The sequence below is a fragment of the Lactuca serriola genome, chromosome 3 (genome assembly GCF_051521515.1).
Source record: "Lactuca serriola cultivar US96UC23 chromosome 3, Lser_US96UC23_V15, whole genome shotgun sequence".
In the NCBI taxonomy this organism is placed as follows: Eukaryota; Viridiplantae; Streptophyta; class Magnoliopsida; order Asterales; family Asteraceae; genus Lactuca; species Lactuca serriola.
In genome coordinates this window covers 198,749,167-198,763,623 of record NC_136410.1, presented here as the reverse complement: position 1 = coordinate 198,763,623, position 14,457 = coordinate 198,749,167, and the positions used below count along the sequence as shown (strand labels likewise).

At 36.3% G+C, this 14,457-nt stretch overlaps 1 long non-coding RNA gene and 1 pseudogene across 2 annotated transcripts; both read left to right on the top strand.

Annotated features, from left to right (window-relative positions):
- The first annotated feature begins 825 nt into the window (after positions 1 to 825).
- On the top strand, positions 826 to 2,089 carry LOC145094780 (uncharacterized). Of its 2 annotated transcripts, none has more exons than XR_013703552.1 (3): positions 826 to 987; positions 1,346 to 1,414; positions 2,026 to 2,089. It is a non-coding gene; the product is annotated as an uncharacterized LOC145094780 (long non-coding RNA). The 2 variants fall into 2 exon arrangements; XR_013703553.1 differs by having other exon boundaries at positions 826 to 991.
- Positions 2,090 to 8,517: 6,428 nt separating this feature from the next.
- Positions 8,518 to 14,197, top strand: LOC145095965 (villin-3-like; annotated as a pseudogene).
- The last annotated feature ends 260 nt before the right edge of the window (positions 14,198 to 14,457 follow it).

Below are 14,457 nucleotides of genomic sequence, written 5' to 3'. Positions count from 1 at the left end.
TATATGTGTTTATTATTTAATTATAAATGTATAATTAATAAAGAATAAAAATGAGCATCAAAATTAAAGTGTGAGATAATCCCGATATCTCTACATAAAGTTGTAGAATATGTCTCAAGGTTTCCGTGCATATAAGGAACGCCGAAATCCGAGTTATAACGAAGAAGTTATGACCCGTCGAAGTTTCACGACAGAACCGGCACGATACCGGGAAGCGTGAATAGTGAATTTACGATAGAGCGAGATTTAGCCTTAGTGATCTAAACGAAAGTCGTAGAATATGTTAAACTAAGAACATCGATAAAAAGAACGCCCAAATCTGACTTCGTATGAAGAAGTTATGAGATTTTAAACAGACCAATCCTGTCCCGGCTTGTTAAAAATATAACTTTAAAAATAAAGTCAAAATTAGCCGACGGAGTCTAAACGAAAGTTGTAGAGTACGTCTTCACCTACGCGTGGATATAAAGAACGTCAAAAACGGAGTTCGTATGAACGAGTTACAAATTATAATAGCATATTTACGTATTAAAATAAAGTATAAATCATGTATACGTACACATATATATACATATGTATATATCATTAGAAAGGTATCGACGATGCGGTCATTATAAGACTAATGTTGAGTTCTTTCGACATTAGTTTAGTACAAGTATCATTAAATCCATTTATAATACTATTATAGAGGGGTGTTTAGTTGTTTATATAACTAAAAGGTCATTAAGTAATTATGGAGGGTAGTTTTTGAAAATTCAATTAGTATAAATAAGAGCCTTGGGCTCTCATATTTCTTGCACCATTCTCTTGATTCAAGAATCTTTCTCTCCTTATCCCCCGAGCATTTCGGTCCCTCGTGATTCGACTTCTCTTTCTGTAGCTTAGTATAGTAAGGTGAGCGCTGAAGCGTTGCACGAATCTTTCTTAGAAAGATTCAGCGACGAAGTTCTGCCCCTGCAGAGCCCGACTCCTAGCTAAAACCCCCTTGTAAGTAAGTTATGCTTACCTTATTTTAATATAGCTTATATTTAAAATTAGTATTCTTATTATGAACTTATAATAAATATTTGAGCTATTATTATAACTTATATAAGTGTCGTTATAATATTTTTTTTTTTAACTACTCGCGGTACGGGGAATCTGGTTTAAAGGGCCGCATAGGGTTGTTGGATTTTAGAAGTGCTATATGCCAAAATGGTCCTGCCCTCCAGTGTTTTATGTCTGGCCCCTGTCTGTACATAGTGGTTGGAAAATATTGTTTAACGCTTATATAATAATCATAATACTAAGACTAATAGTTGGTCACGGTAAATATTAGACTAAAATTTAGCGATAATAATGCTAGGTTTCGTCGAAGGAAAATAGAATCGTTAGAAGCAAGCGCTGCCCGATTTTGGAATCATCACCTTAACAAGTGAGTGCATAGTTACTTTCAACTTACACATAGATATGAAGTATTTTATATAAATTACGTGCTATGTGTGCATATTATCTGAATACTTGCTATCTATGCTAGATGAATGTTGTTATACATGTTTTCAATGATTTAAACTGTATATGTATTTTATATCTACGAAAATGTTGGGGTAAAACATGGGTAGATGCACTAGGTGATGTGTGATAAAATGATGAGAGGCCTCGATGTTGATGTTGTTGATTCTGCCATCTAGCGGAGTATGGATGACGACCACGGACTCTTCTAGACAGTCTAGTGGAACACTAGCAAGCTCGCAACCTGTAGGTGTTTGTGAACGATATGTTCACCGGTGTACTCCATCCCCCACATGGTTGCCTTTAGGACATTTATTGCTGAGGAATCCCCTTAGCAGTAGTGTCCGTCCCAATGATGATCCTTAGGCTAGGTCCCTTATGATAGGTGTTTAGGGACGTAAAGTGAGGATAACGGGAACGGGTAATCGGGTTATTGTTGATCGATGAAATTAATAAACTTATTTATTGTGGGTTGAAAACCCTATGTGCTCACCAGGCTCCCAAGCCTGACCCACTCAGTTTTATGTATTACAGGTAGTGGCGCATGAGCATAGGTGTGATGTTTTGGACGAGGGATTACGAATATAGGCCTGTAGATATGAAATAATGTAGTAAGGCTTATATTGTACTGTTTATGCTTTTGATCTGTACCAACATGACATCCCGAGTCTTTTAATGAAATACATTTCTATTGAAATGCTTTTGATAAATCTTTATCATATTTTTGTTTTGGGACAAATTCCGCAACACTTTCATTTAAAATGTAACTCTGATTTTTAAACAAAGCATAAACAAACCGGTCTTTTCTGGCTGTGATTTTGGGGATGTCACAAAACATATTCTAAAACTCTTGAGGGATCCTTAGCCTACCAATTAGCATTATTTCTATCAGCTCAATAACTTCAACTACAATACAACATATAATAATGTTATGGATATTTTAAGAGATCACTGCCTCACGCTCTAGTTGACTGTACACTTTGCTTCCTTCGTTCCCTTCTTTAAAACTCATTCTTTTGTAAAAAGGTTTATAAAACTACAAGATACTTAGTTTGAGTCTGGAATCGCACGAATGTTCATCAAATTCTCTCAAACCACGGCTCTATTACCAACTTGTAACAACCCAAAATTTACAACAAAATTTTCATTTTTGTTTTAGAAAAAACTCTCTCAAACCAAGTGTATCAATACAATCGTTCAAAATCAAAGTTTCAAAATATGGAAATCATAAAAAGATCTGCTAGTCGGAGTGTACAGTCATACCTTCGTCTTCCCATGATAATCCGAGGTACCTGAAACACATTTAATCTACAACTATAAGCATAAACCTTAGTGAGTCCTTCCCAAAATATCGATACAATATAACACAATAAACAACTATGAGTTATTCGCAGTCCCAGTGGGATAACAACATGCCATATGGATTAACAACAATCCTGAAGTATCAATAATGCAATTCTAACAAAACAACAAACAAAAAATAAGACATAACTGGTCTCAGACATGGATACCACACTGGTAAAGTAGTGAGAATACTCACTTTGCAGGTAGAAACTTAAAATACAGTAGCTCTCACACACAGGGTCGATAGGATCAACAAAACACCTAACAACTGTAAATTCATACCCTATCAGCCTACACCCTTAAAACTCTAGTTTTGCCCAAAAAGTCAACCTTTGTCAAAATTCAATGGTTAAGGTCAACTTGACAGGCCTCCACGTCATGGCCACTTATGGCCAAGTCGTGGCCAATCCAAGACAAATCAGTTAGCAAATGGGTCAACCCTTATGTCGTGACCGCTATTAGCCACACCATGACAATTGTCTAGTGAGATGGTTGTGGAAACACTAGTCTCCACGCCATGGTAAATGATGGTCACGCCATGGGCACTACGTATCCACAACTTTATTGATTAATTTGTTATGCCTCAACCCAAATAGCTCTAACTCTCAAGTATAAAACCTCTCAAGATCTTAAGTCAACATCTTCATTCCTTAGTTCTTAATGACAACATCAAGGCATGGGTTCACTTAACAACCCATGCAAACCAACTTTACAACCAAAACCAAGGTCCAAAAGCTATCAATTCATTTCAAAGGTTCTAGAGTTCACCTAAAATCCAAGAACATGATGAATTGGGGCTAAAAACTCATAAAATGACCTAGAACAAGATCTAGAGAATTAATGATCAAGGTAGAAACTTTATACCTCCAAAGATGTAGAACTAATATGTAGATGTCGGATCTAATCTCCTTCAAGAAACACCCAAAGGCTCTTTCTTCCTTCAACCATCACAAAATGGAGTTCAAGCTCTCAAAACAAAGAAAAGGCTAGGATTTTGATGGGAATTCCTTTTTAGAGGATGGGAGCAGCCAAATGAGGAAACCCATTAACCATAAAGTGTTTAAAAAACCATTGTTTCAAAAGTATAATCATAATTAGAGTATCCCATGATCCAATGTCATAAAAGCAGGAAGATGCGCATGATCACTCCTTCACTTTCCCATGATCCTCTAAAGTACCTAAAATAGTAAACTGAAACCGTAATTCAAAGCTTAGTGAGTTCCCTTAAAGTACCACCACACAACATAACAAACAACAACATTAAAATATGAGCCTTTAGCCTGACTAGAACACCTCGTAGGCCCTACAACCTATCTGGACCACTCTATAGGCCTTCAGCCTGACTGGACCGCCTTGCAGGCCTTCAATCTAACTGGGCCACCTTGGGTGTCTTGGCCTTCAGCACCACCTGACCCGCCTCAGCCCATCAAACCATAACATGTCGACATATACAATAACAAACAATAATCAACAAAAACAGGTAGTCCTACAGATCTACCAGTCTAATCTCATAACCAGTGAACACATATCTCAACATAACAACACTTCACAAAACATGATATCTAATCCACCGGGCCGACCTTGGTGCCTTCGACTCACAGTTATAGTAAGGAAAACTCATCTCGCCTTCTAAAAAAATAGTTGAATAAGTCTCTACTTCGAATATCAGCTCGACCCGTCACCTATACATCAAATAGTGACCAATATCAAATACAACTCAAAATACCCTTAGCTCAAACTTGGTCAAATCCTGGTCAAATTCGAAAAAGTCAAAAGTCAAAATTTGTCAACACTGTTGAGTAAGCCTAACATACTCAGCTTGTATGCCCAACATACATGATTGTTAACCAAATAACGGGTTTGTTAACTTAGTATGCCCGATGTACCTGGGTTACGCCCAATGTATGCTGCCTTAACTTCACTCAATCCTTCCATTAAGAGCTTATTCTTTAAGCTCTTTTGGTCAAATTCCGGATCTAACCCTAAACTAACGTCCTTAACCATAAAGTTTCCAAATATATGGTCTTGCATGGCTAAAAAGTGCCCAGCAATGAAAACCCTAACTACTTAACCCATTAAGACTCTGTAACTCATGAATGGAAGGGCACTAACAATCAAGTTTACATTTTTATGCTAACTACATGCTCAAAAACGTCTGAAAGGACATCTTGATTGGATCAAGAGCATGACATACTCAAGAACAACATTGATTGGTGACAAAAGCACATAATAACACCACATAAGCTAGATCTAACCAAATGAGCATCAAGGTATGAACTTTATACCTTCTAAAGATGTAGGAGGGTGCAAAGCTTCTAGATCCAAGGTTTCTTCAAAATTCTAAGTTGTTCTCCCTTCATTCTTCTTCCTTTATGAGCACCAAAACACCCATACATGGCTCAATAATGCTCAAGAACGAATTAGGGTTTGCAAGGGTCAAAGTTGGGGCTGGAGGCTAACGATTAAAAGAAGACCTAGGACTTAAGGATGTTTACATAGGGTCTAAACCCTAAAAATTAGGGTTTGCACCCTGGCTACATACACCCAACGTACCAAATGTACACCTAACCTACTCATTAAGACCATAGTACGCCCAGTGTACATGCATGTATGCCCAACATACTAATGTCATTTTGGTCCAATTTGCCATAATTCTCATATTCAGGGCTAATTAAAACGCAATTAATTCTCATACTCAGGGTAAAAAATGGAAATACCCCAATATCAAGATGGTATAGGGCACCAACCCCGAGATTAGGATTTTAGGCTTAAAACGGCTGCCACATTGTGTCTATACAATGCCACGTCGTGACACGCTCGAATCTACGTTCTTCGTTAACTAAGTGTCGTGTAGTGTCTGTGGCAAACGAAAACTTTTTTACTTTTAAAGCCCAGTCAATCAACTCAACTGAGTTTCAGACTCATTGGAAATGAGATCTATCCTGGTTAAAGGTCATTCTAAGGAGTTTTGAGCCTAATACACTTAAGGAATAAGTGTTAGAAAGTACCTGCTAGAACCACAGTGTAGCAAATCAAAACATAACCTCCACATAATGAGTTTAGGGCCACAAGACCATGAGTTTACGACCGTAAACTCATGTGGCCATAAACTCAAGTGTATATAGATGATACTTGGCCATTTTTCTCGTTCTTTCCTTCCTTGGTTGACTTCCTTCAAATCCTCTCAAGTATCATCAAGACTTTCTTCCAAGATCTCCAAAAGATGTAAGTATTCTACCTAGATTTGTTGATACATCTCTTAATCTAGTATCCTTACATGATTCCATCCATAGAAATCGTTCTTTTCTTAGATCTTCAAGTTTCACCAAGAACACACACTAGTGTCTTGGCCAAAACCGACCATTTCAAGCTTCTAGATCGTAAGTACTCTTCCCTATACTTCATATCTAGTTAGGAATCATGCATAGAGACTTGAAAACATCACGAACACAAGGAAAAAAGGAGTTTACGACCAAGCCATCTCCCATGGCCGTAAGCCCTTAAAGGGTGCCATTTTGGCCATCAACCCTCCTAGATGCAAGGCTTGTGACCTAGAACCCTTCCTTGATGATTGTAGGACCTTAAAGTACTCTCATAAACATAAATGGCCATGAGTTTACGGCTGTAAACTCCTTTGGGCCGCAAACTCATCAAAAGCCTCATTAGAAGTGGTATTTCTCATACTAGTGTAGAGCAAAAGTCCCTAAAGCTTCCCTAGCCTTCAAACTTACACTTATACATGAGTGAACATGAGTTTACGACCGTAAACTCCCTTGGGCTGTAAACCCATGGCCGTAAACTCATGTGAGTGTCATTCTACTCTCCTTTGATCAATCACATGTGATTCCAACACTTGGTCAAAGTGTTTCCTAGTCCCAGAAGGCGTTTCCTTTCATACAGTTGCTTATAAACACTATATTCATGCCAATATGTGTCATTATATGTCATTTAGGACTTATTGTGTCCCAGGACTTCATTCGAGGAACTTCTCATCCTTACATGCGTACCCGTTTGAATCACCCACATCAGGTGAGTTTATACCCCTTAATCAACCTTTTAAATGTTTTTAAATGCTTTTATGGGGGGGGGGGGGGAATACAAGTTGAATCATACTAGTTATTATATCAATCACATGTGATTAATAACTAGCATACAAATGGATTTCACTATACTTTTAGCTGTTTTGCCAAACAAACTACTTCAAAATGATTTCTCAAACGTTTTTACATGTTATACTCACTACTAAAAAACAACCCTTTAATGATGTGCAAACAATGACACACAGTGATTTACGATACGCAAAAGCGTGCGTCCTAAAAATAATGTCATCTCTTCTAAAATTTAAAGGATAGAGGACATGTATTTGTGCGCGCCCTGAAATTAGTGTCAGACAAGAAAAAAAATACGGAGGACATCTATCATAAAATGTGTGTCATCTAAGTGTGTTGCTTTATATTTTTTTTAATGAAACACACGTTTTAAGCAGGAAATCAAATCCCCAAAAATGGCCGCTATTCCATGTGAAAAATTAAAACCCCTCCGCTTCCAATTAGCAAGAAAGAAGCCTAGGCTCTTCGTCGTCCTTTCTCTCTCTCTCTAACCTAAAACCCAACCTGCGATTTCATAGAGATCTCCCATGGCTTCGCATATCTCACTTAAATCGTAATATCATTATCTTCACCTATTTCTATCATGTGTCATTTTTCTCTCCCTTGTCCCTATGGTTGCTTTCCCTTGTCCCTTCCTCCTCCTCCTCCCCGTCGTTTTCGGTCGCTAATACGTTGGATTTGGATGAACCTCCTGTGTCCATAAAGGTTAAGGATTTTGGTCACTCAGCTTGCCTTTCTTGCAAAATATTTGGTACACATAGGAAAACGTAAACCCTAAAGGGCTTATACACATGCTCCATCTCATTTGAATTTGGTAACCCCTTCTTGGCACTTGCCCCCAACAACCACTCTACTCTGGGGTTTAGGGTTTATCATATCCAAGACATTGGTACAATACAACAACCAGTTTAGGAATCCAACCATCTCTGTTTAAGCGTATTCAAAAGAGCAAAAATGGCGACGTCAATCGCTTCACAACTGCAAGCAATCAGGTTAATTGTCAAAGCCGACACAGACCCTCTCAAAAGACCGTTTACCCATCCCTCTATCCTATTTTATGCCAAAGAAGCAGCTGATATTGACCTTGATACTCTACTTAAGCTTGCCCTTTCAGGTATTGATATGAATAAATGGGTATTCAGTGCACACCAACTGTTTGATTTTTTGCCTCTTAGAACAAATATAATGAAATTGTTCATCTTACTTTTTTACTGGTGTTGGTTTCAGTAAATCTTATTTTTGTTAAAAGATTCATCTTATAATTCATTGTATGTTAACATCTAGAGTTTAAGTGTTTAACCAAATACAACTAGAAGAGCCATTTAAATACCCCCTGAAACCCTCACATAAAAGAACATGGAGGGACAATAAAGTGCCTCCTTTTTCTGGGAGTAATTTTTTAGTTTTATAAAGTTATTATAGTTGTTTGGGAAATAATGCAAATAATTACTTTATTCTAGTGACGACTATTCTAATCTATGCTTCCTTTCTCAAAATCTTACATATAGGGACTACACAGTGGGAAATTTGATGGTATTTTCTTCTGTCATCATTTAAAGAAATTACAAGCACCATGGCTACTGCAAAAGCTCTTGAACCTGCATTCCAGGGAGTTGGTTCTAAACCGTATCCTTACCCAACATCAATTTCTTTTATAATCATCATCTACTTTCAAGAACACTAGAAATCCAGTCATTATATGCATGTATGATTTGTTTGCATTTATTGTTAGTTTTTCACTTAACACCTTTTAGAGGGCTTGAAATATGGAGAATTGAAAACTTTCAACAAGTTCCTTTGCCAAAATCAAATTATGGTAGATTCTACATAGGTGATTCATACATTGTCTTGCGGGTTTGCTCATAATCTCTCACAATTTCTATTTCAGTTACAAAATTTTATTGTTTTAATCATTCATACATTTGCAAACTTCTAATGGGAGAGGAGGTGCTTATGGATACGACATACACTTCTGGTTGGGAAAAGATACAAGCAATGTATAACAACATCCTATATCCCAAATTAAGTAACACTTTCTTATATTTTTTTTAAAGAAAAGTTCAATTCAAATCGACTAAATGTGATAATTAGGATGAAGCTGGAACAGCTGCAATAAAAATAGTTGAGCTTGATGCGATTCATGGAGGGCTTGCAGTGCAACATAGAGAGATTCAAAGTCATGAATCTTATAAATGCTTGTCATATTTCAAACCATGTATTGTGCTACTTGAAGGTGGTGTTGCAGCTGGGTTCAAGAAACCTGAAGAAATGGAATTTGAAACAAGATTGTACATATGCAACGGGAAAAAAATGTTCATGTGAAGCAGATTCAATTCTCTCGATCTTTGTTGAATCACGATGATGTGTTTATCTTGGATACTAAATACAAGATCTTTCAATTCAATGGAGCAAACTCAAACATTCAAGAAAGAGCTAAAGCTCTAGAGGTTATTCAGTATTTGAAGGACACTTATAATGAGGGAACATGCAACGTTGCAATTGTTGGTATGGGATTTAAAGCATATGATATGATTAGATTCACATTTATCACCCTTTTTTATTTTTGTTTTTATAAATCATTTCAGATGATGGGAAACTACAAGCAGAAGGTGATTCAGGTGAATTCTAGGTAATTTTTGGAGGATTTGCTCCTATTGGCAAGAAGGTTCTTGGTGATGATGATATAGTTCTAGACAAGACACCTGGCAAACTTTTTAAGTACGAATCTCCTTTTGGTTTTCTTTATTCTTTATCTGACAAATTATCTTTACATAATTCTATATTTTTTTATTTTTTTGTAGCATTGGTGGATCAGAGGTGAAGGATGAAATTACAGGATTCACGAAATCGACCATGGAAAACGACAAATGTTATCTAACGGACTGTGGGGCGGAGGTTTTTATGTGGGTTGGTAGAGCAACACAAGTTGATGGTGTAAGTGCAATAAAAACAATAAACAAATTACTTGTTGTGAGTTGAAACCGTGAACTCAAACAGGGACAAAAAAAAGGAAAAAAAGAGGAAGATACTTGATCACAAAGTTACTGGAAGTTCATTAAAAAAACACACAAGAACGAAACATGCTCCTAGCTATTTATACTAAAGAAATTGAAAACTACTCAAACTTCTAAAATAATAAAATAAAACACTTTGACTCCTAATCTAAAACTGAGAATTAATAAAAGGCAACTTTCCTAAAAATAGACTTGAATCCGATTAACCCAACAATCACCCCCTTAATCGGATTTGACATACGAGCCACTCGTTCAAAACAATGTCGGTTCCTCTTCGATTAGACCCGCTTCTTCCTTTTCCCATTTAGGACACTCGTTTTTATAGTGACCAAGCTCACCACATTTGTAACATCTAACGTGACTTTTATCCCGGACACGTTCATTACCATCTCAACTTCTCCCGGACCCCCGACCTCTTCCCCGGCCATGTCCAAAGTCATCCCGATTTGAACGTCCATTGCCACAATGCTTACAAACATGTGATTTTTCCTCACGAGCCAACAACAACCCACCTTGAGTGTCCTCCACTTTCTCGGTTCCTCTTATACGCTCCTCGTATGCTTTCAATCTACCAACCGCTTCATCGAATAACATTGAATCCAACTCGAAACATTGCTCTATTGAAGCCACGATTTGAAGAAACGACTTAGGCATCGAATCTATTAACCTTTTTACCAAATCACCTTCTTCAAGCTCATATCCAAGACTCCTTGCTTTTGACGCTAAACCGGATAATTTCGTCACAAAATCATCAACCGTTTCATCCTCTTTCATGCGTAAACTTTCAAGCTCCCTTTTTAAGGTTGCAAGTCGAGCCGTTCTCACCCGATCCACTCCCAAATACCGTGTTTTTAGCCCATCCCACACTTGCTTTGGGTCGGTGTAACTCGCCATTTGCAACACCATGTCTTCGGGTATCGCTTGAAACAAAAAAAAAAGCTTGTTTTGACTTCTTTTGATCTGGCGCTTTATCTGACTTCTTCGGTTCGACCGTCTCCCATATGCCATGTGCATCCATAATTGACTTGACTTTAACCCCCCACACCTGATAATTCGTTGGTGTCAAAACCGGAACTTGATATGTCAACGAACCTCCTTCTTTAACCAACGACATCCTTTTCTCCTTAACCCTGACTTCTTTAATCAAGCTTGTTCCGAGAGCACTCTTCCACCGGACAACAAGACAAGGTCACGACCACCTTTACCGTCTTCCGTCACCCGCAAAACAAACTTAATCAAAGCCACCCGCTTTGACGTCTTCCCGTTCGTTTACTCCGCGCCTCCAGTTAGTCTCTCACAAGCCCGATTAAAAGAAACCGGGGTTGCTTCTAATCAACCTCGAATCACACCCCCTTCAACGAAACCGATCTGATACCAAGTGTAAGTGCAATAAAAACAATAAACAAATTACTTGTTGTGAGTTGAAACCGTGAACTCAAACAGGGACAAAAAAAAGGAAAAAAAGAGGACGATACTTGATCACAAAGTTACTCTAAGTTCATTAAAAAAACACACAAGAATGAAACATTCTCCTAGCTATTTATACTAAAGAAATTGAAAACTACTCAAACTTCTAAAATGATAAAATAAAACACTTTGACTCCTAATCTAAAACTGAGAATTAATAAAAGGCAATTTTCCTAAAACTAGACTTGAATCCGATTAACCCAACAGATGGTAGAAAAGCTGCCATGCAATGTGCTGAGGTAGGATTTGGTTAATTACATTTTTACCCTTTGAGTGATGCTCACCGTTCAGGTCCATTTGTAGGAGTATATCACTGCTCATGGTCGACCAAAATGAACCCTTGTAACCCAATTAATTCAAGGTTATGAGACGGTTGTATTCAAGACTAATTTTGAGTCATGGCCATCAACATCTGCACCTCCAGCAGAGAATAGAGGAAAAGTAACAGGTAATAACAACCCACTTTCATTCATCGTTTGTATTTTTTATTACTATAATTGGATGATTATTAATATATAATTGGGGTTTGAATTGTATCGCTGCTGAAGCAACAACGTACATTTTTAGGATGCATCTTTTCAGCTTGGTGTTTCCGTTATTGAAGGTTGCAGTCAGGTGCTTCAACCGGTTGTTTGTCGTTTTCTCAACTATTGTATCTTGGACAAAGATGGCCTAAATTATGAGCTTAAAGATTCATATCATGCCATTATATACGAAATCTTCAAGTGTGCTCTAGAAATGCTCATTGCTATTGTACCCAATTTAACTCAGGAACTATTGCTCTCTCTCTCTCTCTCTCTCTCTCTCTCTTTTATGTCCAAATCACATTTCCTTTCTATAGTATCTCAATTACCTGCATAATTTCAAGGAAAAAGCACATTCGAGGTGCTGTAAACGTAATAAAAAGCAGAACAATGGTTTATTATTTTTTAATGTTGGTCAAGTTTGAATTGTTAAAACAAACGAGTGGTATAAAATTTTACCAAAATGCAAACATGAAATAGGATATTTTTGTTTTTTAAATGTAATCTTAATTGTTAGATTTTGTATATTTTTTATGTTATAATAATGACTTTTGTATGTAAATCAAAATAATTAGTTGTTTGAAGCTTGAACAAAAATAATTTGTTTATAAGTTTTTCTCTTGAAGTTTTGGTTTTGGCCCCCTCATTTTTAATGCTTGTGTTCCACCCTGCCAATTGGCATCAAGGATCTTAATGCATATAGCTTGAAACTTGGAGTGGCTTCTCGTAATCTTTGGCTAAGTTCTCCATATGTTGCTGATTCCCATAGTTTCTTTTTGTCATCTGCTAGATCTTTCTTTCAGCAGGTATATATTTTAGTAAGGAGTTTCATATTGTTAACAGGAGTTCCCAAATTTCTAATCTTGTTTTTTTTTTCATCCAGATAATACTTGCCCATGAGAAGTCCTTTGAAGCTGATAAATATTCCTTGATCAAATCTATATTCTTTTCAGCTCAGGTAAATTTTCTTATGGTAAATAATATTTTTATTTGAAAACAAGAGTCAACCGTATGCGTGTGATTATATCTCTTCTAGAATCATCAACCAAATTCATGGATTTCTGTATGCTTCAACCTTATGTCAACCTTATGTCAAACAATCTTAGTTGCTTTTGTGGAGTCCTACAAGTAAGTATATTAAAATATGCCAAAATATTAGCACATAATAAGAGGTTGATTCTTTTTTACCATATAAGTGAATCAATTGCAATTTACCTGGTACCAACCATGAAAAGGTTGAAGTCACATGGATTTGGTACAACACTCATGCATTTGCTTTCTATTTGGTGCTTAGAATCTGGTTTTTCATTGTGTAAATCAAACCCGATAATTCTCTTATCTGCTCCAACAGAAACTACTATTTGGTACAACACATTGTTTATAATGCCCTTAACATGAGGTTTATCTTCCAAGAATCTCACCTCATTTTCCTGCAAAATAGATATATAATAAATAAATTCACTGATTTACTTTATATGTTGCCTAGAAAAAAATTTTGAAATCCATAAATATTGAAAAAACTTTTCTACCTTAGTAAATTACATAAATGGACCTTGTAGTTTGGTGGAATCCAATTTTTGATTTTTGTTGCATGGCTCGTACTTGTGGTTTCATTTTATGTGCATCCTTGGTCCTTGAGTCATTGAATTGTTAAATCTAACTACTCACCTGTTAGTTTTTTTAAATATGACCATTTTGCCCTTGGGCCAAACTAATAAAAAACACACCACATGGTCCAAATTTGTAATTTACTATATGTATATGCATATGCATATGCATATGTATATATTGAAGTATATTTACAAGTAAAAAACACACCATTTTGGACCTTATGGTGCTTTTTTTTATTAGTTTGGTCCATGGGCCAAATGGTCATGTTTAAAAAAACTAATAACTGAGTAGTTAGATTTAATGATTTAATGACTTAGGGACTAAGGATGCATATAAAATGAAACCACAAGGACAAGTTGTAATACCTTTGCTTTACGCAATTATGATAATATCTATTGGTTGTAGCTAAATGAGTTGTAATTGTTTGGATATAGGACATATGTTGGTCAAATGAAGTTGTGTACGAAATGTTATATGAAATGGATGTGGGAGTATTATGTGGATGCTAGAACAGGTAAGAGATCATCATTAATCTTCAATTTCTACTTTTTAATTTCTCTCATAAGTTGAATTTTGATTTCTAGTTTCCATGGATCCAATAGTTGATGTACTAAAGCAAGGTTGGTGTAAGAGTTGATGATGAGAACATTGTTCCAAAACCTTCAGTGAGTTATGATGATGTCCCTTAGTAGCAATGTAGTATTAGGTTATATAGTTAGGGATGATTATTTGTATTTGACATGTTAGTGCAATTAATTATCTTTCTTATTCAATGTATTTTATTTTGTATTTTGTATGACATTAACTTTTGTGCAATGGATTGTATTTTTTGTATATGGTATTTTATTTTCTATTATGAGACATGAAATGCAAAATTAATTTGAAAACTAGTAAATG